Here is a 26,386-nt window from a genome sequence, read left to right on the forward strand (position 1 = left end):
TTAGGATTTTAAAACTGGAAACAAAACCACATCAGTAATTAGTATATCATCAGCAAGAAATTAGGGTATAAGAATTCTGTTCTTTAGCTTAGTCAGCTCTCAGTCTCCCAGGAGAGTGGAGAGGTGTGCTAAAGCACACATAGTGGTGAAACAAATCCATGTAAACTAGACAATGGAAGCATATTGTACAGTCTTATTTGTAAAACCGGTAAGGGGTTTCTGTAAGTACCAGTGGAGCTTTAATAGGACCATGAAGGACAGGATGTGGTGTGATTATCATCACATCTGCATCATGTTCTGTGTTGTTAACAATGGTAGTGCAGAGGAGGGTCCTGATTATTCCATTAGTTTAAGTAACACATTGAGGGATAACCAAGAGTAGACTCCTAGCTACAGCCTTAGATCCCTTATTCTTTTTTTTTTCACTCCTTCTCCTGTATACATGTTTTTGTTTGTTTGATTGATTGATTGATTGATTGTTTGTTTTAAATCAGTCAAACCCTGAAGTCATTACAGAGTCTTTACTGAATTGTGAATCATAGAATGTTAGGGATTGGAAGGGACCTGGAAAGATCATCTACTCCAGTCCCCCTGCCAGAGCAGGAACACTCAGCTGAGGTTACACAGGAAAGTGTCCAGGCAGGTTTTGAATGTCTCCAGAGAAGGAGACTCCACAACCTCCCTGGACAGCCTGTTCCAGTGTTCTGTCACCCTCACTGTGAAGAAATTTCTTCTCATATTTAAACAAAACCTCCTATGTTCCAGTTTGCACCCATTACCCCTTGTGTTATCGTTGCTTGTCACTGAGAAGAGCCTGTCTCCATCCTCGTGCCACTCACCCTTTACATATTTATAAACATTAATTAGGTCACCCCTCAGTCTCCTCCAAGCTAAAGAGACACAGCTCCCTCAGCCTTTCCTCATAAGGGAGATGCTCCACTCCATCATCCTTGTGGCTCTGCACTGGACTCTCTCCAGCAGTTCCCTGTCCTTCTTGAACTGAGGAGCCCAGAACCAGACACAATATTCCAGATGCGGCCTCATCAGGGCAGAGCAGAGGGGAAGGAGAACCTCTCTTGACCTACTAACCACCCCTCTTCTAATACACCCAGGATGCCTTTGGCCTTCCTGGCCACAAGGGCACAGTGCTGGCTCATGGTCATCCTGCTGTTCACCAGAACCCCCAGGTCCCTTTCCCTTACACTGCTCTCCAATAGATCATTCCCCAACTTATACTGGTACCTGGGGTTGTTCTTGCCCAGATGCAAGACTCTACACTTTCCCTTGTTATATTTAATTGAATTTTTCCCCACCCAACTCTCCAGCCTGTCCAGGTCTCGCTGGATGGCAGCACAGCCTTCTGGCATGTCAGCCACTCCTCCCAGCTTGGTGTCATCAGCAAACTTGCTGACAGTGCACTCTATTCCATCATCCAAGTTGCTGATAAATATATTGAATAGTACTGGTCCCTGTATTGACCCTTGAGGGACTCTGCGAGATACAGGCCTCCAACTAGACTCCACGTTTCCTCAGTTTAGCTGTGAGGATGCTGTGAGAGACTGTGTCAAATGCTTTACTGACATCAAGATAGACCACATCCACTGCTTTACCATCACCTATCCACCTGGATATGTCCTCATAAAAGGCTATGAGGTTGGTTAAGCATGACTTCTCCTTAGTGAAGCCATGTTGACTGTCCCTAATGACCTTTCTATCTTTGACATGCTTTGAGATAGCACCAAGCATATGTTGTTCCATCATCTTTTTAGAGAAGGGGGTGAGGCTGACTGGTCTATAGTTACCTGGATCCTCCTTCTTGCCCTTTTTGAAGACTGGAGTGACATTTTCTTTCCTCCAGTCCTCAGGCACCTCTCCTGTTTCCCAAGACTTAGCAAAGATGATGGAGAGTGGCCTAGTGGCCTAGGAAATCTGTATTATTTGTGTTCTCCTTGCTTGTTCGCTGTGAGGACCACAAGAACCTAAATTCACTAAGTGTGTATCTGACCATCCTTTACCCTGGTTAGCTAAAGGGAATCTAAGCTTGCTGGAGGACTGTGCTGTTGGCACTCTCTCTCTGGGTGTTCCATCTGGGATTCTTGCATGGTGGAAAGCCGTTAAATTCTTCCTCATCTCTTATTATCAGCATCATTATTACTAGAACCAAGTATCTAAAGTAACTGAAGAGCAAAAGTCCACATCATTGCCTCAGGGCTGACAGGGAGGCTGTGGGAAGATCTGTGGAGTCAAACAGTAGGATCTGTGGACAAGATGGATACAGTGGCTTTGGGACCCTATCATGAGGTCACTGGCAGAACCAGCAAACTTCCATTTTTATATGATGCAGTTTAGATTGCATGTCAACACATCAAAATTTTGACTGTCTTTAATGGAGAAAATGTTATTAGTCCTATTTTATGGGTGGGGAAGGGAAAGGAAATATTACTTCCAGATTTTAATTTCCATGGACAGTACTGCTAGTTCAGAAGCTTGGCCTGCAATCACTTGGGAAACTTGACAGAATGGGATGCTGAACAGTTAATCACTATACCTTCTTCTTTTCTGCTGCCTCAGGCTTTTTGTGTGTTTCAAGAATTATTCCCAGCCTTCTGCTTGGATCAACCTCTCACTGCCCAAGTGCGTAGTTTCCTCCCTAAGGTCCGGGTTTCTACATTTTCCAATTCAAACAATCACACATTGCTCAACAAAAGCTGCATTTTTGTTCTCAGGGTCCTTCTCTTCACACTACATGCATTCTGCAGTAATAGAGACATCCTGAATACAGTTTGTCAGAGTGAAGAATAAGACTGTTTCATTTTCTGATGTCTGTAACATTTTCCTTAACAGACCATGTTACCTGACAATTTTCTTTACTTTGCAGGTCTCACAATATTTTTCCCAGTAAGAAGATCTGGACAAATAGTATAGGAGAGATAATTATAAAAGGAACACAATTAAAGTATTGTCTTTATAGGATTTATAGTAATGCCTTGATACACTCCATTAGGATTAAACCACATTTTTTTCCCTGTGTACTTTTTATTACTATGAGGGCAAAGATTTTTTGGATTGTTTGGATTTAGACACTCTCAAATCTAAAGCATTAGTGTTTGGTTATAGGTCCTCCTTTTCCCTGTGTTATATCCCTCACTCCAAAATGGAAAAAGGTTATTCTAAGTGAAAATTTAAACAAAGAGTTAAAAAGCATAGAACATAATGTTCCTTTACTCACTCTTTTGAACTTAAAAGTAACAAATATGAATGGACACATGCCCGAGAAGTGGAAGAAAGACAGTGTCACTCCAGTCTTCAAAAAGGGCAAGAAGAATTACCCAGGAAACTACTGGCCAGTCAGCCTCACCTCCCTCCCTGGAAAGGTGGTTAAATGACTTATTCTGGATGTCACCTCCAAGGATGTGGAGGAAAAGAAGTTTATCAGGAGTAATCAGCTTGGGTTCACAAAAGGGAAATGATGTTTGACCAATCTGATAGCCTTCTACAATGGTATGCTTGGAGGGGTAGACAAGGGAAGAGAGGTGGACACTGTCAACCTTGACTTCAACAAGGCTTTTGACAAAGTTTCTCACAATCTCCTCATAGGCAAGCTCAGAAGGTGCGGGCTGGATGAATGCACGGTGAGATGGATTGAAAACTGGCTGAATGGCAGAGCTCAGAGGGTTGTGATCAATGGTACAGAGTCTGGTTGGAGGCCTGTAGCTGGTAGGATTCCTTGGGGGTCAGTATTCAGTCAAGTCTTGTTCAACCTGTTCATCTGCACCCTCAGCAAGTTTGCTCATGATACCAGACTGGTTGATACACCACAAGGCTGTGCTGCCATTCAGTGAGACCTGGACAGGCTGGAGGACTGGGTAGAGAAGAACCTAATGAAGTTCAACAAGGGCAAGTATAGGGTCTTGCACATGGGGAGGAATAACCCCAGGCACCAGTACAGGTTAGGTGTTCACCTGCTGGAAAGCAGCACTTCAAAGAAAGGCTTGGGAGCTCTGCTCGACAGCAAATTGACCATGAGTTGGCAATGTGCCCTTGTGGTCAAGAAGGCCAATGGTATCCTGCGGTACACTAGGACAAGTGTGACCAGCAGGTCAAGAGAGGTTATCCTTTCCCTCTACTCTGCCGTGGTGAGGCCACATCTGGAGTTCTGTGTCCAGTTCTGGGCTCCCCTGTTTAAGAAGGACAAGAAACTACTGGAGGGAGTCCAGCAGCAGGCTACAAAGATGATGAGGGACCTGGAGCATCTTTCTTATGAAGAGGGACTGAGAGAGCTGGACCTGTTCAGCCTGGAGAAGAGAAGGCTGAGAGTTGATCTTATCAATGTTTATAAATATCTCAAGGGTGGATGTCAAGAGGATGGGACCAGATTCTTTTCAGTGGTGCCTAACGCTATGATGAGAGGCAACAGTCACAGACTGAAGCATAGCAAGTTGCATCTGAATATAAGGAGAAACTTCTTCACTTTGAAGATGCCAGAGCACTGGAACAGGCTGCCCAGAACGGCTGTGGAGTCACCTTCTCTGGACACGTTCAAAATGTGACTGGACATATTCCTGAGGAATCTGCTCTGGGTGTACCTGCTTTAGCAGGTGGGTTGGACTAGATGATCTCCAGAGGTCCCTTCCAACCCCAACCATTCTGTGATTCTGTGATGTGTACAAATAGAAACATTAAAATTTAGATGCATTCACAAAAAGACCTAAGCAGTTGATAGTGGAAAATAATAATTAGAGCACACCTGATCTTAAACTCTTTTTTTTTTTCTTAAGCTTTTGGGTGAGGAGTCTGAGGGAATATGTGAATATGCCACTTTAACAGGCACGTTGACTGTATCTTTTTCTTTTTCTCCTCTTACCTTTTCTTAAAATTCAGCATTAGAATTTATGGGGGAAATATCTCCTAAGCAGTGGCATAAAATGAATCTTCTCATTGAAGTACTCTCAAAAGCAGATCTATAAAGGTCCTTGGCTTTTAGCCTAGTTTTGGCCTAGTAAAAAAATTAACATTTCTTCACACAGCTTAAACTTTCTGTTCAAAAAAAAAAAAAGATGTTTTTTATAACACACATATTCACTGCTACCCATACAAATAATTAATTATATTTCAGTGTAAAGAAATGATGAATTTAAAGTACAAATAGAAGAACTTGCTATCTGATTTCCTAAAGACCAAGTTCCGGTCCCACTGAAGTGAGTAGTAAGATCCACATTTAGGGAAAAATATTCTCTAAATTATGATACTAAACAAATCAACAACAACAACCACAAACCCTGAAACACCATGTTTGTTTGTTTGTTTGTTTGTTTGTTTGTTTTTTCTGAGCTGAGGAATTTGCTGTTTGTATCTGAGTGGTAAAGTGACACAGACTTAATTACACAAGATGTTTTGTTGGAAGGTTATCAGATCTATCTTGCTGATGGGGGTGTTAAAATGGAGATGGAAGGCAAGGGAGCAGAGAGTGGTGTTTTCAGCCCATTCTGAAAACTTGCCTGTTCCTGAGACTTGAGACTAGAATGGAGCCTTTCTCTGAGAATGCCTCCTGATGAGCATGACTTTTCCTTCTGGATCTCTCTGGCAGAGAAGGCACAACAGAAACCTGAACTAGAGTTTCTCATATTCCGTGCACACAAAGTTCTAAAGTTACTTTTATGGCTCCTTGGCTTGAAAGCCTCAGGACAGTTCAATGCAGTCCTATTTTTCTGTGAAAACCTTTCAAAGAACTTGGGTTTGTTTCAAAGAACAAATGAAACATGACGAAAACTCTAAAAATGCTGCAGGATGAAGTTAGGATCCTCTCAGCATTACTTGAAATGATATTTTGGGTATTTTCTGAGATCTAAGTTAAGAACTAAGAAGATTTCAAATTAGGAAAAAAATTAAATATGGTTAATCCCTTACCAATGTCTCCGTGGCCTTGTTACACTTGACTTTGGTGTGTAAGATGGGGCTAATCTTTACTCTCATTCTAGTTCAGCTGTTGAATCTCAAGACTACTAGCATTCAAGCAGGCATTTGGACCAAACTTTCTGCCTGTCTCAAACTGTGTTGACAATATTTCACAACAAAAGGGCAAAATTTCTCTTGTCTTTAAACCTCTCTTTCCCACAAGAAATAATCCTAAAAAATATGTATGTTTGATGAAACAGAATTTCAAGGTTGTTTTTTTACAGCACCTTGTTGGTGTTCACTGGATTCAGCAGAATAGGATTGCTTTTCTATCTCCGTTACTTATGGAAAGCCTTGGTTGATCCTTTAGCACAGCATCATTTGCTGCTTTTCAGCTCCCAGGCAACAGTAAACTCTCATCATAATTACAGAGCTTCCTGCAGACAGATTGGCCTAATCCCAGTGCTCCATCAATTTAGCAATCTATTCCAATCAGGACTTGATGGATTTGCTAGGCCATCTGTAGCCAAGTGAGACAGATTCAAGACAGGTCAAAAACTGGAAGACTTTCAGAAAATCTTTCTGCTGTTACACAAAACCAATCACGCTAACAAGAAAGAAAAAAGGATGGGAAAAAAGCAAAACAAAACAAAACAAAACAAAACAAACAAACAAAACCAACATGGAAACGTCTCTCCTGCCCTCAGTACTTTAGAAAATAATTCTGTTGTAACTGTATTACTAATGATTGTGACTGGTAAGACTAAATAAAACCATTTATATGAGAGTTTATGAGCTGAGAGAGAAAGACAAATCTATATACAAACAGTGTCAAACTCAGGTCAATACTTTTGGCTGAAAAAATGTGGAGGGGATGAACAAAAATCTGACATATTTTTGAGGAGATGTTTCATTTCAAAACACCACCAATAAAATAACTTGCTCTTCAAATCAAAAAGGACATTTTTTTCAGGCACAAAACATTTCATTTCAGAGAGAAAGATATAGAAAACCAGTGTTTTCAGTCACAGGGAGATGATTCTTGCCTTGTCCTTTTTTGTATTTCAAGCAAAACATTCCACAATAGCTTGCTACACAAAATCAGCATTAACAGCCAGCTGCACGCATACACATTCATGTACTTTTAATTTCTAGCATCTGCCTCTTAACTCTAGCCTTGGCTTTGAAAAATGTTATTTTTCAATGCACTACCCTGCCCGTGCAGTTTTGTTGGATTTCCTGGGAGTTTTAGGTCAACAGGTCTGTTTGCAAGATCACACCTAACTGTATTGCAATCATCAGCATCTAAGAGTGTAGTACCCTTTATGTGTAATGAACGGTGAATTAAAGAGACTTCTGAAAGTCAGAGACCATGATTATTCTTTTGGAGTAGATTAGAAGTAACAGAAGCAACAGCACTTCTTTCTGTTTTTTGTTGTTTTGTTTTTTTTTTTTCTTCATTTAAGGGTAAACATTTTTGGTGCAAAAAGTAAAAACAAGTGTTTTTATGTTTTGAGAGAAAGAAAGTTATTGAATATTTAAACGTCACAGATCCTCTTTCATTTTTTGGTATGTTCTTTGGCTCACATTGCTCCATCTAGTTTAACTGTGTGTGAAAATGTTTAGATATACTCTAAATAATTACAGTGAAATAAGTTAATAAAACCGTTATACCTTTTATGATGAATGGGAAAATTATGTGAGAAAAAATGATGTTTTCATATCAACTTAAAGCTGTTACAATTTTTGTACACTCCTTGGACAGAGCTTATCTTTCAAGAGTTCTCCGTAACTGTGAGAAATAAATGAAATCTCCCTAATCTTTCCAGCCTTCTTTGCCATAGGGCTAAACTGTTAATTTGAAAGTTTATCTAGGGATTCAAAGAGCAGGCTTATGAATTATTTTAAAATAATGTTTACTACTGGACATAGAAACTCAATGTTTTCTATTCTCTTTCTGCTGCTGTAAATCAAGGAAAATCTTTCAGCAATATGTTTAGTGCATACTTTTTTTCTTTTTATTTTTTTTTTTTTTTTTTTTAATGAGCAAGGGAGTGAACCTTTGTTTCTCCTAAACTTTTAAGAGTGTAATTAATATGATCTGGGGAGCTTTTAATAAAAATGAGTACTTAGAGCAAACAATGGCAGCAATTGTGAAACGTGATTTGTATTAGCATGGTTCTTCTGAGCGTTTCTTCTCAAATTCCTTGCAACATAACCACATCAAACTATAATACAGTCCTTGGGTTCTTTCTTAGCCTGAAGCTTTTTGAGTATGTTCTCTGATTTATCTCGGGTTTCACAATCTAATCACTGCTATGCATGGCTGAATTCCCCATTGAGCACTAATAACATCCTAAAACAGCGTGTGAAAAAAGTCAAAGGAAATGACTATCTTTAATAAGTATAAAAGGTATCTTTTCCTTCTCTAATTTTAAGTTCAAGGTTGCCTCCACGTGAATATATTCAAAGACGGAGAAACACACAATAACAGGTCAGTTATATGGTTTGTTAAACACAAAATAGAGCAGTACAGCACTACCTCTGTTTCTGTCATGACTGAAAAAGTAATAACATGTTTAGAAAAGAACATGCTTTAATGAAGATACTTCTGATGCAGGGAAGAGAAGGAAAGCAAAGAAATTCTTCTATCTAGGCTGTCATAGCAGACTGCATGAACACACTCATGCTCATTTGATGCAGGTTGCAAGGGGTGAAAATAGTCAAGATCTAGTTAATTTTACAAGCTTACTGCAAGCGTAAATTTATCCTCTGTTAGACCCAGACCATTATGGTTCACTGACCTTCACTCCACAAAGATCGTGTCCCCCCTGAAAATATTCTGTGGGAATTCTGGTTTGTGTTTCTTTATTCAGAGTGACATTTGAGATAACTTGCATTCAGCTTAGATCCAGCTTCCTGGGGAACTGGAGAAGCTTTTGGAGAATGCAAGAGAGGAAAGGAAAAAAGGAGAATCTATTATAGTTAAAAATCACAGACTTATACATCACAATAATTGTTCTTCATTGTCATGACAGTGTAAGGTAACTCTAAAATATGCGCCAGGGCCTCCATCATGCACAATACAAATTTCCATTGTGTTCCATCAGAATCCAGAGCAGCAAAAATATTAATGTACATTTTAAAAATGTATTGCTAATAGTGTAAAAATACACACCATTATCTGCAAATTAGTCTGTGCTCAACACATTCTTTGTGACTTTTTAAACTATTTGGACAGCAGAAACACCATAGTCTGGAAAATGTCAAGAGCAAGAAGGTCTTCTTAAGAAGAGTGTGACAAGAAAGGACAGCTGATAGCAACGGTGTATCAGAAACTTAGAGGGTTTATGTCTTAGCAAAGATGTTTCCTACTGTCTTTTCTCACTTGTCAACACTTCCTTCTGTACCCTCAGGCAGAGTAACTGATCTGAGCTTAAATATGTTGGTGAGTTGGGCAAATAGTTTGAAATCAAAGGAATAAGGGTGTTTTACATGAGAGGAGTTATTCTGTCTTCTTGCCCATTTTAAAAGGTTAGTGCAGGAAGGAGGCTGTTTGAGTTGTTAAATATAAGTGGAGCACAAAGCAAAAGCACATGTTTATTGAATTGTCAGCTGTGTGTAAACTTTCCACTGAGTGCTGGTGAAAAATCCTTACTCCCCGTATACAACTATTGACAGTTGTTTGAAAACACGCATATGAGTATGAGCACATCTTGTATTTTCTACTTGTTGGACATTTATTTTAAACTCTTTTTTAAATATCTTAAGTTTGACTTAGGGTAATTTTCAATTTTCACATTTCATAATCTTAATAGATCTGTGGAACTTTTAAAAATTTTGTAAAAAACACAAAGGGAAAAATAAAAAGTAGAGTTTTTGACACTGAGGTGTGAAACATGCAATTTTGAGTCAAAACTACATATACTATGTGTCACAAGTATTAAATTGCCTTTTGTCCTCTTATTTACATTCTACTCTGACTGTCCAGCCTAATAGAAAAGAAAATCTTGCCTTTCTTTTTGATGCTGCAATGAGTTGACAACTTGAATGCAATTCCTGGTGAGAAGGAATGCAGTGAAGGTGAATGAAGATCATCTCATATATGCTTGATAAATGAGGATGGAAGGAAAAAATAGGAGAAGGTGGTTTAAGGAAAGCAAGTGCTTTCCTCCTTTTTATGAGCCATTCTTGGGCTGTAGATTGTGGTTGATGGGTTTGGGGCCTGAGAGAAAGTGCCAGGAATCTCATTGTTTGGTTGAACCAGGGTGTCGCATCCTTCCAGTCTGAAAATCAGTTCTTGGGGCTGATACACATCATATTCTTCATTGAGGAAGTGTATGATGTGTAAAAATCCAAAGGTGTTCTTAAAGTCAAAATACAGAGAGTCATTGGGGTGGGGACAGAAGAAAGGTAGATCTTGCATGTAATTTGGAAAAGCAAAGGTATCCCTTTTTTTCTCTCTTTCTCCTTTCCCACCACCAAGCTGAAAATGTCCTTCTTTCTATGTCTGAGCTTCGCATGTAGCTACTAAATCCTAGTGTCTTTCCCCATAAACACAGACACTCTTCACTCAGTAAACATCCTTTTCAATGCCTTCATGAGATATTAGAGTAAAAAAAAAAAGCTCATTTACTGAGACACTTTCTATTTATTTAGAAAACATAATTGTAAAAAAAAAAAAAAAAAGTTGCTGGGAATAGAGAGGATTTTCCTAGAAAATATTTATTAACGAAACAGTCAATGATTTGAGATAAAGTATGTAACTAAGGTTTCTGAAGATTGCATGACCATTCATGAAATGACATGCTGGAAGAATTACTTAAACAATTTGTGTTTAAAACCCTGGACAGTTACCTTTAATCTAAGAGAAAGCTTATTCTGCTGAAAAATAAATGCTTGTTAAGAGAGCTGCGATCTCAAGGACAGTGAGAACCAGGTATTAGAATTTTCTTCCTCCCGTGGTGTTAAAACTGAATAGCTCCCTTCAGTGAGGAAGAGGGAAGCTATTGGATTTGTGAAGTAAAACAGTGGTCTCAGTATGCAAAGGTATTAGAATGACTATTTTACTTCCTTAAGGCACAATTTGTGACAGAACAAGACAATGAATAATATGTTCATCTATAAAATTAACAAGGTATAATTAAATTGGCTAATGAGGCATACATAACATACACTTTACAAAAAAGATATGATTTATCTTTAAAATTGTGCTTCTACAAGTTATTTTTTTCTTGGGACCACAAATGAATCTGTGTTCTTCTTCCAAATGTCATCCATTGTTAGACATCACCATGGAGAAAACTGGCATGAATAGCTGGCTGTCTCTGAGCATTTCAAGACATTTGTAGGGATTTATTTCATCAGAAGCACAAAATTTGATTTGAAGACAGGCCCACATATTTGTAAGTAAATCACTTCTTTGGATTACTTTGTACATGAACAAGTTGAGTAGGGCAATTGTGAAAAGTCTAATCTCATCTGTACATGATCAGGGGATCACTCTAGCCCTGTGATAGTGACAAGACGTGTTGATACTGGAGTCTAAAGTGACATGTAGCTTCAAAATACTATAGAGAAGAACCTAGCTTCATATATAACTTTATGTTGTTTCAATGTTTTTCTAAAATAAGCTAGGTAGAACAATTGCATTTTTATCCTAAGTGTGTTTCTTTTAATAGGAATCTAATTTTCTACACAAAGGTTAACGGAGGATTTATGCATGTAATAATCTCAGGATGAATTCTTAGGTATGGGTGATCTATGAAATGATCTTGGCAAGCAGAAGTATTCATTAAGCTTAGGCATTCAACTTACACTAAATCTTTGAGATGCATGGATAAATATATATATAAAACATACTTTTAAATGTTAATATTTATGTATTAGACACACCAGTAAGGTCTGAGAAGCCTTTTAGTATATTTATCTGGGATTAGACTGACATATTCCATTAAAGTTACCAGAAGAATAAATCCCTTTAACAGCCAAATTCTGTCTTTCTTTTTTTTTTTTTTTCCAAATATATGTACCAAACATCTCTTTGTGTGAGCCTGTACTGTGTAAGGTTGCTTAAATTAATTTACACCACTCTTGTGATTTCTTGCTGTGGGTCTTAGTTACTTATTTCACCTGCATATAAAAAAATGGCTGAAAATATAAAATGTCTAAGGACTACTCTTAATGATGTTGTACAATTTCTGATTTTCCTGCTTGTTTTTCCTATAGATTTTTTAAAATTATGTTTATTGCTTTTCCTGCATAAAGTATTTTGGTTTTATCAGAGTGGAAGAGATAAATCAGAACAACATAAGTATGCCTGTGCATAATTCCTAACTAATTACCTTCATCTGAAAAAAACCCCACCAAACTGTACAGCTTGTTTTGTATAATTGGGTAGGTGGCTGGAGAACATGTGTTTTTTTGAAAGCTGTCAGACGCAAGCACAAATGTGCGTGAATATATTTCAGGACAAAATCTAGAGTAGGATTTGTGAACACAGATTCAGTTTTCCCTCAGTCATTATTCATGTAAAGCATTTTCTTTAACTATGTGTGCCTGGGTATTCTGAGAGCGCTGAACAACACTTTATGCTTAACCATTGCACATAAGAATCATCTCCAATATACAGCATGGATTGTAAGGGCACATCTATGCTCTGGATGCGACAGCTGCACACCCAAAAATCACATCCATATGCTGGCACAACTTAGGTTTAGGGCACAGCAGCTTCGACAGACCTATGTCTGGTGATGGCTGCATAAGGCTTTCACCAAGTTCTGACCTTTTCAGTATCAAAATATAGGTGATGATTGTATTTCTGTTTGAGTAGTTCTATTTGAATTCTAATAAAGATTTGGCGATCAAAATATACATTTTTGTTTGTTTGTTTGACAGCATACTTAGAATGTTTTATGCAAAATCTTAAGTTAGGTAGCAACCTGATTTTTCAATGTAAGTTTTATTAATTAAAGAAGCCTGTTTTGGTTGTTTTAAAAATAATTTTAAAAAACGTAAGTAACTGATAGATTTCTACTCAAGCACCTCATTCTTGCAGTGTGAAACAAGGCAGGAACTCTATCAAGTGTGATTCCTCTGGTGCTGGGGACAGGGGAGAGAGGTTTTCAGATTAGTAATTCCCTGTACTTGCTTTGTATCTTAACTTTTCATAAGATTCTCATTACTGACAAACATCAGCACTGAGCAAGTGCTCTAATCACATTTAACATCTGCTGTACATTCAGTTGCATATAGAATTTAGCAGCCCTAGAGAAACAGAGGATGTTAGATTTTTTCTTCATACACTCATTATTGACATTTGGCTTGAGCTACAGTACAAAATCAGTGCTGAGTGCGGGTCTGTTGGTGTTAGCTCAGTCTCTCATGAATTGTAAACATGACTTGAATAAGAGGGTAGCAAAGTATAAGCCGTGTGTTCAGAAATGAATTGCATAACAGCCATCTGAAACAGGAAGACTCCCATGCAGGCAGCATGGACAAAGTACATTGTAAGCTACTACACTCATTGTTATTGCTAAATGGTTGTAATTAATTTAGAAAAATGTGGAGCCTATTGGATAATTCAGTATATCATGACAGTAGCGGCTACCCATGACTGAACTTGCATATCCAATGTATTACTATATAATTGTCCTTTTTTCTTGTAATAAAATCAAATGTCACATTATTTATGAAGATGTTTTAGCAGAGGCACTGCTAGAAAACCTTGTTTGTGTAAAAAATGCTACTTGCCTTGGAAAAAGTCATTTGTCTATATAAAATATACATTATATCTGAGATTCTACAGCTGTCCAAAAAGAACAAAAAACTTGTAATATAACATTCTTTTATAACTTTCCATTCTTGCTGCTTCTGCATATGATCTGTGGGTTATAAGAATCTAAGCAAGGACTACATCATTAAAGGCTCTGAGATTTGCAACTAAAAGAGAAATAAAACAGCATTCAGATGCAAATACCGAGTTTCTTCTGACATGATACAGGAAATTTCAACCGAGTCTCTGTGCTTGGATACATACATACACTGTGATATTGGTATGTGTAGCAAACTACATTTTGCTTTCTTGCTCAGTGTACCTTGTTTAATGAGGTATGGCTAATGATTATCTGTGCAGGTCTATGCCTTGAATTTAAATTGAGCAAGAAGAATGGTCATTTCCTAATGATTCCATTAATGCTATTTTAAATTAAAGAGATTATTTTATTCAGGTATGAAAATGCTCAAAGAAGTATTGTGATTCAAATCTACCACTATCCTATAAAAAAAGCTGAAAAGGTAATTATATGTATTAAAGGTGACAAAGACAGATGACATTAGCTTAGTTTTTGCTTGACAGCATTTTCCCACAACATATGTTCAGTGCTATCAGGGCTATTACAGAGAGCACTGACTAATCAGGAGACAGACTCACAAACAGTGACTGCAACACATGGTGGCCTCTCAGTGCTAAAAAGGACCATTGCAGTCATTTGTAAACATGGTCAGATAATGTCAGTATTTATAATTTTGGTTGTTTCAGTCACAGTCATCAAACCCACAGATTTTTGCTCTCTACTTCAGTGGTTTGGAAAGGAAAAGATCTTGTCAGCTAGCAGTGTCCACTACCACATAGAAGTGAGGGAAAATTCTGACAGCTTTTTAATGTGCTTAATCTTGATTAAGTGTATTAAAAGAATTACTCTTAAGAGTAATGAGTAACTGTGGTTTTAATGACAAGCTGATGTTAATTATAGCTAGCTATTTTAAGCCATGTTTACACCAAATCTCTTATTTAATAAATGCTGCATCTATGTGAAGAAGTCAAGTAAATCTGATTGTGAGGAGAAGCAGCTGAAGTTCTATATGACTGATGTAGCCAGTCATAAGTGCTCTGCTGACCTAATTTAACAGCTGCTCAGAGAAGACATTTGTAAATGGGCTTGTGATTGGATCTACAGCAGCCACATGCAGTGAACACTATCTTTTATTATGAGAGATTTCTGTGGTATGTGCACAACCTGTTAGAATCGGTGATAACACTATTTAATAGAAAAGCCAAAAGCTTGTATTTGTCATGGCAGAGACTATTCAGCATTTTTTAACAATCTTGTAGTCATCTCTTTCCAAAAAGTCAATCTTGGGGTAGCAAGGTCTATTGGGTTTGCAGGACAAAACTGTGAAGTTATTTTGCATTTTTGATACCAATGCATTCCACAGAAAATACCCACCATTCTTTTCTCTGCCTTAGTTTTCCATTAACTTTCCTTAAAATGTTCCATAACAGGTCAGTTTGTTGCTCACTTCCCAAGCACAAGTTGCCATGGGAGTTATTTTTCTAGTTTCAGATTCCCTGATGTATACAATACAGACAGAAAACTAAAAACATCATCAGCCATTTAGACAGTATCTTTGTCAACTAACATCTTTTTTTGGTGCAAACAGTGTTTAAGAGGCATTTGGACACTGACCTTAATAACATACTTGAACTTGATCAGCCCTGAACTGTTTAGGCAGTTGGACTAGATGATCATTGTAGGTCCATTCCAACTGAAATTGTTCAGTTCTATTCTGTTCTCTTTTTACTATGTTTTATTATCCTACAAGTAGTAATTCTGTCATCACATATACCCTAGACTGTGACATAGAAAAGCTATGCTGTAATTTGTGATAAAAATTTGCATGGGAATCTTTTAAAACACTACTTACATTTGTAGTGTCTGATGATCAATGATCTTTCATAAGCCTGGATCTAGAGACTTTTCTGAAAATTGTTTTAAATATTCATTAAAAAATCACAAAAATATTTCAAAAGAAAGGTAAGTACAGACTGATATTGCAGTCATGTTTTTTTATTAATTTAATCTAAGGAGAAGGTTTTCTTATGGCCAGTCCAAGCCTCTCAAGTCCCTCACTATCCTGCTGTGCCCCACTGAGAAGAGATCAGCTCGAACTCCCCAACAGCCTCTTGCAGGCACTAGGGGCTGCAGTTCCGTGCCTCTGGAGATACCCCTGTCCAGGCTGAACCAGCCCTGGTTCTCTAGCCTCTCCTCACAGGGTAAATGCTCCAGCCCTGGCCACCTCATTAGCCCTCTGCTGAGCTCACTTTGGTTTATGAATCCTTTCTCTGTACTCAGGAGTTCAAAACTGGACACAGTGTCTAAGTGATTGTATTGAACATTTTAGAACAAGTTCCAGAACTTCGTTAGCAAAAGATAATCCTAAATATTACAGAAGGATCTACCCTGTGACCCAGACTAATGGACAGGTGCTTTGAATGTAACCTATGTTAGTGATAACCTATTGTCTGTATTCTTGGGATTTGGGTGAAAGTGGAGAGTTTTGTCAAAGAAATGCAATTGAATGTTTGAGTCCATGTGAGGTGGATCCCTGGGAAGCAGAGGCAGGTTGGGAAATTGCTCTGAAGGAAAGATACTTCAGAAAGATACTGAAGAAAAATACTTCAATTCTTCTCCAGATTTCCAAAACAAAAAAGAAACTTCAATCTGAGCTCATTTGCCTTTGAATGACACATTTCTGCATAATTCTAATGGGACACGTGACTTAGCAGTGAAAGGATGTTGTTTTATGCCAAAATTGTGTAACTTGTAGTGTTCAGCAGAATTGTCCCACTGGACTGGTGAAAAATTGAACTAACTGTAATGTATCTTCTGACTTTAATTTTTGTTTGTTTGTTTGTTTGTTTATAGGTTAGTTTGTTGTTTAGGTTTTTGTTTGTTTGGTTGGTCATTTTTTGTCATTTTTTAAACTCCTTTGGCCTATGAAAAACAAGCATATACTCAAGATACCCAGCATACACCAATGCACGCAGCATTGGCAACAAATAGGAGGAGCTGGAAGCCACTGTGCTTCTAGAAAACCACCAACCATTAGTGGCCATTACTGAAACTTGATGGGACAGATCCCATGACTGGCATGTAGCTATCTATGGCTACAGGCTGTTCAGAAGGCACAGGCAAGGAAGGAAGGGTGGAGGGGTTGCCCTCTACAGCAAGAGATAGGTAGAGTGTGAAGAGCTGTTTCTGCAGAATACCCATGAGCAGGCTGAAAGCTTATGGATAAGAATTAGAGACTGAAGTAAGGGAAACCTTGTGGTTGCTGTCTACTACAGCCTGCCCAATCAGGGGGAGAATATTGATGAAGCCTCCTCGCTCCAGCTACAGGACGCATCACACTCGCAGGTTCTAGTCCTGCTGGAATACTTCAACCACTCCAACTTCTGCTGGAAAAGTAACACAGTGAGCCGTGGGAAATCAGGAGACTTTTGAAGTACATTGAGGATAACTTCTTAAGCCAGCTAATAGACAGTGGGAATGCAATACTGGACCTGATGGCCACCAATGCAATTGATGTCAAATGATGTCAAGACTGGAGGCAGCCTGGGCTGCAATGATCATGTGCTCACGGAGTTCACAGTCCTGAGGGATGTGAGACAGATGAAGAGTAAAGTCAGGACCCTGAATTTTAGGAAATCCAACTTTCAGCTCTTCAAGGAGTTAGTCAATAAAGCCTTCACTTTAACATGATTTCAGTAGTTTTTTGATGGATGTGATATACTGCCTATAATGTAGAAGCAATTGCATATAACTTTTAAAATCATTAATAATATTGCTTAGTGAAACTCTCTAAGTAAACCTTTTCCTGCAGGCAAATAGTCAGAAAAGAGGCTAGTAGCATCAATCAATTTAGGTTTACTCAAAGTGTAACTGCAACACTCTGTAGGGCTCATTGGTATAATTCAGCTTTGAGTCTTTTTCAGCATTAGCATCTGCACACTTACACTTGGTGCTGTCTCAATCACTACAATGATTTCTTCTAGAAAAATTTATGGTTTTATTATGAAATGACATAGAACTAGGTAGAATTTTAGGTTCCTGTCATGTCCATCTAGAGAAACATATAGAAAATTTCAGGTAATGCTTCCACAGAGTGCAAAATTTCTTCAATTTCTTCTCCAGTGCTACTGCAATGAAGCAAAAAAGTCAATATGTGGATTTAGCCCTGGTTTTGGTCTGGCACTTGGTGTCTTCCTACCACTATTATCAACATAAAGAAAAAGCCTTCATGGCGTCACTGTTAGTTTTGCTTACATATGGAACGTGGGATAGCCTTGCCCTGTCACTAGAAATATTGGTACACCAATAGAGATTTAAACCCGATGGTTACATTAATTTGAAACACCAGTTGAAGCCATTTGGATAAGAAACTGGCCAAATCCTGCTTATATTTAATGATACCATACAAAACATGAGTGGAAGCAAGTTCACTGTTTAGTAAACGGAGGAAATATGTCATTGTGCGAAAAGACCTTTATTCTTATTTACAGAATTCTAAGTTATAATAAATAACTTGAGATATTGTGCAAAATTTCTTAATAGCAGAAAGTATAATTCATACATACTTTCAACAAGTAAAGAAGCTTCCTATTTCATGTCATTTTTAGGTTCTTTGTTTTCTCCTTTTGGTTTTTCTTATAAACGAGTATTATTACAAATCCCACTTTTTCCAGATTTCTTTATTATTTATTATTATTTATTATTATTTATTATTATTTATTATTCTTTATTATTATTTATTATTATTTATTATTACTTATTATTACTTATTATTACTTATTATTTTTTTTGTTTATTTCACACCAGAAAATACAGTCTTTATTCTTAAGAGGACTCAGCTCTGACCAAGGACTTTGCAAATGCCAGCCTGAAAAATAGCTCAGTTCAATTCCTTCATGGGGAGATAAATACCACCAATGCTTAGGGGGGTCACCACAGAGAACTGTAGAGCTATTCCAATTAAATAATTATTTTTTTATTTACCATTCTAGATTTTCAGAGTTTATCTCTGAGTAAACTTCCTTGTTGTCGTAAAACTTTCTGAATTGTGAATACAAGGGTTCATTAAAATGGACAAAATGAGAAGTATATGGTTTCTGGGAGGTTTTATTATTTTTTTAAACTGATTTGTCATGACATTATAGCAAAATGGGAGTTGCAATAGGATAACCCAGCAAATTAAGTATATATAATTAAATTTCAATATTTTGTTAGCTCTAATCTCATTTATATTAAAGTGAATTATTGACACAATAGTGAAAATGAGAAGAACGTATGTAAGTGACATCAATCTGATATTCTGGCAGTGTTACATATCTCATTAATTACACTATAGTAGTCACAGCACTGACTCACTAACTGTAAATATGCCTGTAAATGTTTACCTTAATTTGTGTTACTATCCAAAGAAAGCTTTATCTTAAAGGTATATCAAAATATTGATTTTAAACTCTAAGTTTAATTGGCTGTTTCACAATTACATTATCTAACAAGCAAGGAATCACTTGCATCACCCTTTGTCATTCCTAGGCCGTTATTCTTGTAAGAATAAAGAATGTAAATCTGCAGATCAATTACGTTTTGGCTATGACCAGACAATTATTGAGCAATTACCTCTTTTATGAATTATTTATTTTACTCTTGGCAACAGTGCAAAGAAAATTCTTATGCTATACACATACGATCACAATTGATAAAGGATTTATGATATGATATGATATGATATGATATGATAAATAATAAATCCATTTTTGCACTTGCCCTGCTGGGAGGATACTTTGCAGTAAAAAGCATCATGTGTAGTATATGTCATGTATGTGAAGGATAAAGGTCTGATACAGTGTTTTACTGTTCTGTTCAGTAGGTTAAAAATTATTAGCTGATTTTCTAGCTACTGTTGACTGTGGGTTTTGTTTCTTTTATCTCTCTAGATGTGAGAATGTTGTACTCGCTTTTCTGCTTAAAACAGGAAAGTTGCATAGGAAAATCTCATGACAGCCAAAGAAGATATATGTTTACATATATATATATATATGACTATACCTCACTATGTGTGTCTCAGTCTGTAATGTATTGCACAGGTAATAAATTATTTTCTTAAAATCAAGGAATCAACAAGCAATACCAATTAGCAGTCATCACTCTGGGCAGGTAGACAAGATTTTGTTCCTTGTTCTCACTCCGATTAGCCATTTTCTCAGTCTTTGCTATTCTTTTCTTACACATTTTCTTGTCTCACATGTAAGCTCCTCAGGGCATATACCATGTGTCTGTATGCTTTGATGTAAGCTAATAGTTATAATTTCATTTGACATTTATTACAACAAAGGAAGTAGCAATGTATTTAGAAGAAAAGTACATGTTAGTATGTCACAGTAGTGCCTGATAAAACTGATTGAGATTCTAATCACACTATTAACCTCAATTCTTTTTCATGTAGGTTTTACCAGTTGCACTGCAGAGGCAATATTGCTGTTTTTATTAAACTGGGCAGGTATGTTGATTGTTTGAATGAGAAAGATAAATAGGATTTTTCTCCTGAGAAGAAATACTTGAGCCTTCATTATATTACAATGAAGAAACACTGTTACATAGCTGCATGAGGCTTAAGATCAGTGATTCACCTGTTCTGACTTCTTGTCTAAGGTCAGATAAGCCATCAGATTTCTTCCAGTTACCCAAGAACATTTGTATGCCTAATGCATATTTTATAAATAAAATACTACTAGTGACTTTAGGCTCCCACTTTTTCTGGCTAAGTCATACATCAATCCCATTAGCAGGAGCTGTAAGCCAAGGCAGGTCAAAGTTCAGTTTTCAGGAAAAACAAATTACTCCAAACATGATTTTAAAATGGTTTTACTGAACTGTTAAACATGACGTACTACAAATAAATGAAAAATAGTTCAATATAAATACCATATGAGATAAACATATAATTAATAAATTCAACAGGAATGGGGGAAAAAAAATATTAATGTTGATATTCTCCCAAAATTCAAGTTGTTAAGGAACACTAATGGTGGTCAGGAAACTAGGACTAAGGATTGACCTACATATCAGGCATTAGGCTATAGGGAAATAAGTGTTTCATTGTATCAGCAAGAGAAAACTTCTACATAAACACGAGATGAGAGAGAGTTCATTATTGTAATTGTGCTAAACAGAAATACTGAATTTATTTTCTCAATTGTAGGCAGTCTGACTCTAAACTTCAGACTTTTTTTTTTTTAATATCCTGTGGTTATTTCATCTGGTACAATTTTATCCTGTGCTTAGGTCCTGATGTGCAAGTCAAAACTGCCTCTTTGACAGACTGCCTATGACCAAAGGAAAAACAACCATTTCCTCGTATTCTTGTTCTGTTGTCATTTCTTTTTGGCTGTTTGAAGCTACTAGTTTTAAAAAGCAAAGCCCTTCTTATAAAATTATAAACGTATCAAAATACAGTTACAGCTTTCCACAAAAAGACCTGGAATAGTGTATTAGTGTATTTTCTAGCTTTTCCATCCTATTTGCCTTCTAGTAAATGCAAAATATACATATTGTACGTATACATATACATGTATATATCTCCTATTTTTCTCCTGGTCAGCTCTGTTTTAAGCTCTGATTCTCTAATCCATTGGTACAGATTCATCACCAGTGAAGTGAGACAACAGCTACTTATATCTGAGTAAACATACTCCTGTTTCACTTTGTATTTTATCTTTGCCATTTCTTGTTGTTTACTCAGCAATTCTTTGTAAAGCTGCTGGGGCGTCTGATCACCATCCACTGCTGTTGTTTCCCCATGCCTGCAAATCAGAAGAGCATGCCAGTAGGTCTTTGATATCAGCAAACTTCTAGAAATACTACAAGGTGTTTCAAAAAGATGGACCCAATTTCAAAGCAGCATTATTTCAAATTGGGTCGATCTTTTTGAACACCCTGTATGTATTGTTTTGAAATATTATGGGGACCAGGCACAACGTGACTGTCTGAGAAGACTGAAGAAGAGACTGGATGGGCACATGTGACTTCACTGCTTGTTGAAACACTGTGCTTGATGCTTCTGGGGTAGAGAAGTAGTTTGTATAAGCTGTACTCTTGCAGCAGGGCTTCCTTGAAGGACTGAAAGGTTCTGCCATTTTACGCATTTCAGAAAATGATGTGGAGTGAATATCTAAGCACGTGGCTTGGTCTAGGATTCCCAGAGCAATGGGTCAGCTCAGAACATGTGTTCTTTTTCTCCAGGCAAACTGAACACTCTCCAGGGCAGGTGCTGTCGTGTAACTGGGTTCTTCATGCTTTTTTTCAGTTCACGTTTTGAAAGTTTTCTTATTCCCTGCAAGCTGTCTTCAAACTCTTCTGCACTTGTTTTGGTCCTCTGCTCCTGAATAAATTGCAGGTGAATTCTGACATTGATTTCTACATTCCTGGTCCCAGAGACTTGACATAATTTAGTGGTGTTATTTAGCTAGAAGGTTTTTCCCAAGCTTCCACAACCTCTCTGTACTCATTTATCTGCTTTCAGAATCTCTCTTGTATTTCTGTGCTTTAGTTCTCTGATAGTGGCAAATAGTTTAAAATTGTTAAGCACAAATGTGGCTTTGGGGCTACTGTGTTCAGCTAGTTAAACTTTGCTTCTAGCAGTAGCAGTATGTTGTCTTTCTAGCTCTCAACAACTATATCAAATTGTTGTTCCATGTTAGAATGGGGAGGCTCGCATATGTAAATCTCATATCAGTTTATGGCCCTGGCAAATAGCATATTAATGCAAAATCATTGTGTTGACTCTAACTTCCTCATTAAATTCCATTATTTTTGATGTGCTCATGAAGAAGCTTTAATACATAAATAGTGATGGAGAGTTTAGTGTATTAACGGATCCATTGACTACAATGTTTTCTTTGTGCAAAATGTGCCTTCCTCATTCATTTAAATGGTTAATCTGATTATTTTAACCCTTTATATATTTACTAAATAACTGAAGTACTATCTAGATAACTTTGTTAGAAATTTAAATTAATTTTATTATATATATGGAATACACAGTCATAATAGTAAAGAGTTATTTGCTGAATTAATTAAATGAATGCTAGGAGCTCAAGGGCATGAGAGGATAGAAATTAACAGTCAGAAAATGGATACAGCTAAGGTAAGGCATATCCTGTTCTTTTGTACAGACCAACACAGGAAACCAGCTTTGCATTTTTCATCTTTATTGTGGAAAATACCAGGAAAGTGGTGTTCAGTAGGGATTTTCACTGCTAAGCGATGATAGGATGAGAGAATGGCACAGCTAGACTTTTTCTGCAGTACTTCTTAGAAAACTTTTTGATGCTGTGTGACATACCCAAAGGCTTAGTTCACTCAGCATTTTCTGCTGTAGGCCCAAAACACACAAAGAGAAAAGAAGTTGAAATATATAGAAGGGTGTCCTGGTTTTGTTAAAAACAAGTTTCTCTTTTAGTGAATTTGCCTGTCAGCTAAAGCCTTCATATTAGCTGCATTTTTCTGAAAAGCCAGGTACATGTTTTAGTAGACACAGCAATGGAATGTGAGGTCATTGATAAAGATGGATGTACATCTCGCGAGATGGTCAACAAGAAACAGGTGACCAAAAACTGATAAACTGAAGTATTCCATCCCATTCACGTACTTCATATAAAAGTGGGAGATCACGAGGATCTCATTCCTTTTCCATATGGCCGACAGTAGGAGAGGACCTTGCTAGTCGTCCCTGCAAACTGAGACCTAGTGACAGACTGAATCCAGCTCCAGTTGGCTGTAGAGTCCAGTCCAGGACTTCAGGTGCCGGCCCTGCAGTTGTTGGGACTTTGAAGATTGGTTTTGTATATTTTGCATTATTTTCTCTATTTTTATTGGTAGCATTAGTAAAACATTTTTAATTTTTCCAACTCTCTTCAATCTGTCCTTCTTTCCCTCCTGATCGCCTGTCCTGAGTGGGAAGGGGGGAGAGGAAGGGGCTGTTGGGGGAAGCGGTGACAGGAGAGGGGCTTAAAAATACAACTGCCATGGTTTTATTGTCACCCTGCAATCAAACCTTGACAAAGGGAGATATGAAGCTGTGAAATGCTGTAGTCAGAGAATTGTCTCTGGCTTCAGTGAAACTCTGTCTCTATCTGTAGGTTAAACAATCTTCCTCACTACACGTCTAAGGCTGATAGGGGAACAAAATAAAGGAGAGCTGTTGGAAGGCTTTGTGTCAATGGCACCAATTAAATAAGCATAAGTGAATACCAATTTTGTCAGAAAACAAACACAGACAATATTTTTTTCCATTTTCATTGTGTTGACTCCAGCTTCCTCATTAAATTCCATTATTTTTGATGTGCTCATGAAGAAGCTTTAATACATAAATAGTGATAGAGAGTTTAATGTATTAACGGATCCATTGACTACAATGTTTTCTTTGTGCAAAATGTGCCTTCCTCACTCATTTAAATGGTTAATCTGATTATTTTAACCCTTTATATATTTACTAAATAACTGAAGCACTATCTAGATAACGTTGTTAGAAATTTAAATTAATTTTATTATATATATGGAATACACAATCATAATAGTAAAGAGTTATTTGCTGATATGTTACGTTCTTTGTCTTCTCTACTGCTACACTGAATTGTGAAAACATGGAAATTCGTGAGGTGCAGTTAGAGAGCATAGCATGCTGGTGTTGGGCAAGTTGTGACATCTGGAGATACATTTGGGAGAGTTCAGAATTGAAGAGGTTTTAGTTCCCATATTTTATACTTCAGAATAGACTGAGTTCCTATTTAGCCATGTCAGTCAGTAACCTGTTTACAGCCAGAGCAAGTGGCTAATTTAGAGAAATTGTCTTATTTCTCACCATATATTTTTAGTAGTTATATCAACAGTATTATTAAAATAACATGTTTTTTAGGAAGCTTTCTGTGAAAAAACATTATTTTTCTGACATTTTCAAAGCAGCTACGATATTTGACAGCTGTTATATTTAAAATATCAATACATTTGTTATTAAACTCACTGGAATTTAATGAACAAACTGGGAGGAAAAAAGAACACATAGTTCACCTTTCCAGATGGACTTAATTTTTTTTTTTTTTTTTCAGAGCCCACACATAACCTTCTTTTTTTTTTTTAGGATGTGATTTGTACTGTTTACTCCTTAGTACCATGGCATGTCTGGTTCAATACTTGCACCTTAGTGACATTTGACCCTGTAGACTTCCACCCTGACAGATATTTTGCACTTTCTTTCCTCAAACAGAAACTAGTGTTTACCAATCTTAATGTCTACTCAAATTCAATAACAAACAGATTAAAAACAGTCTTTTGTGTTTTATTCAGTCTTTAAATAGGGTGATCAGAAACCTGTTTGTTATACAAGGATTTTCTGTACTGGTTTACCAGTGACTTTGGTCAATGCTGACTTAAAATAACAGTGCTTTGCAAAGGTTAGGATGAGAGGTAGTTCAGTTATCACACTAGCTCTGCTTGAGCTATTTCTTAGGTTAAAAATTGACAAGTGAACTGAGTTATGATAGCAGTTCTTTGAACTTGACCAGTACATTTCACCAAAGATGGATTCAGCTGAAACTATCACATTGATTTTGTAAAGGAAAATAGATTGTCTAGGATTAGGAACCAAGGCTCACAGTCCAGTTTATATGAGAATATAAAACTGGAGGGATACTAACAGGCACATTATACTCTTGTTGTGCTTCACTGACTTTTATGACAGGACTATAAAGATAGGGGGCTGAAAATTCGTGAATAATACGACCAATAGATCAAACATCTTTCCTGAGAAACAGGACTAAGATTTAATTTTAAAAGCAGGAGGCAAAAATTTGAAGACAAGTTTTAAAGTGAGAAATCATGAAAAAGGTAACTGGCAATATCATAGTTTGATAAGACATGTTGATTGTTCTCCACTGTAGAAGCCTTTGCTGGCTAAAGACTAAGATTGACCTGTCTGCTCACTGCTGGCTGCTACTCCCTTCCACAGTATGGGTTTAGAAAGTATGTGACCATCAAGTTATATGCACAGTATGAATGGGAATGCCTACTAACTATTAGTTTTAAAAATATATATTCTGTGTTACTAAAGTTTACATTTAGAGGTAAGGAAGCACTTGTTACTATTTTTAAATCAGAGTTCCAATGTGGTTTGTCAGAGGAAAAAGCAACGAGAGAGTCAGTAACTCTGCATATACAGCCAAGTTTACTTAGAAAAAAACAGAACAAAACAAAAACAAAAAGAAAACCCCCACAATGTAAATAATCATGTTTCTTGAAAAAAGAATAAAAAGTGTGTTTTGCTCAGTATTTCAGCCCAGACTGCTTTATCACCAAATACATCTTCAAAATACAGTTTCCACACTCTACTTAGTCTTTTCACCCTGTAGTGTACTTGCACAATTCAGTTTCTTCATGATGGTGGATCACTCTGTCTTGGAATAAATAAATCTTTCCTCCAGTGTTGTATCACAATAGTGTTTGGGGTCAATGTTTTTCACATTTCAGTTAACCCTATGATATTTTTATATAGAAACAGAAAAAAAAAAAAATAAGATTGCAGTCTCACCTTCATCTTTCAGCTTCATCTACCTGTAATCCAACCTGTAACAGTAGTGAAAAATATGCTG

The 26,386-nt window shown here is 37.0% G+C and overlaps 1 long non-coding RNA gene across 2 annotated transcripts in view; it reads left to right on the plus strand.

Annotated features, from left to right (window-relative positions):
* Positions 1-11,187: 11,187 nt before the first annotated feature.
* LOC110361876 (uncharacterized) overlaps positions 11,188-26,386 on the plus strand; it is a 28,047-nt gene continuing 12,848 nt past the window's right edge. For both annotated transcript variants that reach the window (XR_010469156.1, XR_010469157.1), the window contains exon 1: positions 11,188-11,300. This is a non-coding gene — a long non-coding RNA (uncharacterized LOC110361876). The remainder of the gene's footprint in view (positions 11,301-26,386) is intronic.

This window comes from Columba livia, chromosome Z (assembly GCF_036013475.1).
Source record: "Columba livia isolate bColLiv1 breed racing homer chromosome Z, bColLiv1.pat.W.v2, whole genome shotgun sequence".
Lineage (NCBI taxonomy): Eukaryota > Metazoa > Chordata > Aves > Columbiformes > Columbidae > Columba > Columba livia.